The sequence below is a fragment of the Amphimedon queenslandica genome, unplaced genomic scaffold, assembly GCF_000090795.2.
Source record: "Amphimedon queenslandica unplaced genomic scaffold, v1.1 AMPQUscaffold_13517, whole genome shotgun sequence".
Classification (NCBI taxonomy): Eukaryota; Metazoa; Porifera; class Demospongiae; order Haplosclerida; family Niphatidae; genus Amphimedon; species Amphimedon queenslandica.
The window spans coordinates 8,181-10,233 of NW_003546247.1; the positions used below are offsets into that span (position 1 = coordinate 8,181).

The 2,053-nt window shown below is 31.9% G+C and overlaps 1 long non-coding RNA gene across 3 annotated transcripts in view; it reads left to right on the forward strand.

Moving 5' to 3' along the window:
* The first annotated feature begins 49 nt into the window (after positions 1-49).
* Positions 50-2,053, forward strand: part of LOC109583708 (uncharacterized) — a 12,478-nt gene continuing 10,474 nt past the window's right edge. For 2 of the 3 annotated variants that reach the window (XR_002185676.1, XR_002185677.1), the window contains exons 1-6: positions 50-139; positions 223-322; positions 561-633; positions 706-782; positions 834-937; positions 1,528-1,676. This is a non-coding gene — a long non-coding RNA (uncharacterized LOC109583708). Of the gene's footprint in view, positions 140-222; positions 323-560; positions 634-705; positions 783-833; positions 938-1,353; positions 1,444-1,527; positions 1,677-2,053 lie in introns of all 3 variants that reach the window. The other variant, XR_002185679.1, reaches the window with a different exon arrangement.

The window sequence follows — 2,053 nt, forward strand, 5'->3', positions numbered from 1 at the left end:
TACTAGTAAGATATGCAGTGATAATAGTACACTAACAATACATTTGTACATAATGTACATGTAACTTTAATTTTGTCATTATTTGACTTTGCTCTTTTTTATTTTTTAGACTGATACTGAAGAGATTGTTTCTGATGAAGTAAGTACTGTACAGTACTATTGTCTCCTACTCTCCTGTTGTATCATTGGTCCTCTCTCTCTCTCTCTCTCTCTCCCTCTGAGGTTGCTGCTACAAAAAAGAAGTCCAAGAAGAAGAAGGGAGGAGGAAGTGGTGGTGGTGGTGCTAGTGGTCCAGTCACTAAAACTACATCTGCTGGAAAAGGTATTGTGCTATATCTTTTACAGCATGTGTGACATACAGAGCATAATGTGCATTTACTTTACATGTATATGAACATGTAATGACTGTATTATGTTACTATTAATGTATGGAGCCATTGCAGTGCATTTCAAAGGCCATATGCAGTGTATGTTTACTTTACCTTTTACTTTGTACAATAGCTGCAATTGATAATATGCAACTTGTACATGTACAGTACATTAATGATATATTTTGTTAGACTTGTCTCCAGGAAAGTTATGGAAACTGTTAGTGGAAGATGTACTTCAGCATTTCCTGTACACATTGGAATAGTAAGCTAATAATAACGGAATAAACAATATTTAATGATGTATATGTACTTAAATATCTATCTCTTTTTCTAGTAATTCTGCAACTCACATGTGTACTACTTGTGGTGTTAGCAGAGTCTCTCTTCTCAGGGAATTCTGTAACAAAACAGGTTAGATGGCATCATACCTCACTAATATTCATTGACCGCACCCCTTATCAGGAGTACAGATTACATTGAAGGATTACAAATTTTCCTTGACTGCTCCATTGAATGAAGGTGATCTTGCCTGTATTGTACCTGTTGTTAAGCACACTGATTTTAAAGTGAGACAAAACTTCATTTGTGACCATAATTGACAAAAGGTACCTTATGGTGGATTTGAAAATTCATCATTATAATGAAAAATATCAACCTCTGAGTGCTCTGTTAAACTAATATTGTTTCTAAAAGTTAGATAGCAACTTTTTGCATCCTGTGGAGTAATTTTATGATAAATGGAGCTCAGGAAGATGATTTTTTTAGCTATAAAGACAAATTTCACTACCCGCCATAAGGTACCTTTTGTCAATTATGGTCACATTTATTACTGCTTTGTACTGTCACTTTTGCTACACAATGTATACCGTAGTTTAGGGAATTTATGTGGTAGAAACTTTTGTGTTTTTAAATAATGCTGTTATTTAATTTTACCAAATAAGACTGTGTCATGTATTATTGAATGTGGCATATAATTATGTAGGTGATCTAATTTTTTTTGGAACTCTAATCCAGTGAAATTACAATCACAGTGAAAAATTTTCAGATCGATGGTATATTATGTCTTTTACATGTATGTGTACTTCAATCTTCAACATTTTTATTGTATTTCTAATTTTCTTTTTATCTTAAATTTTCTTTCCCTCAATCCCCCCAGCCTCTTGAAGCCTCTGGTTTGTATGAGTTGGCTCAGGTTCAGTTGCAGTCTGGTAATATTGAAGTTGCTCTTGACTATCTATCTGGAGCTGTGCAATAGTTTGCTCAAGTCTTTGGGCCACAACATGTCAACATAGCTAACTGTTATAAGTGAGTGGTGTGATTTAAGTACTTATATATTCCATTGTATTATTATATACAAGTAAATAAAAAAATTTCTATAAATAAGAAAAAGTAGGGTTGTCAAAAAATAAAAGAAACAAGGGGGTTGAGTTCAACCATAATAATAATTAATAGTTCAATTAATAATAATAAACTTTAATTAATAAAAAAATAATTTATTCATGAAAATAATACAAAAATTTCAAACCCTACTTTGCAGAAAATGATAACGTGGCGAGTCCATGCAATTACAATTTCTAACAAGTATATATATTAATATTTTTAATTTTCAATATTGTACTGAATCCCAAAATTCAAAGAATGCTTTAGCCTATCCATAATTTAGATTTTTTTTGTTGCGATGA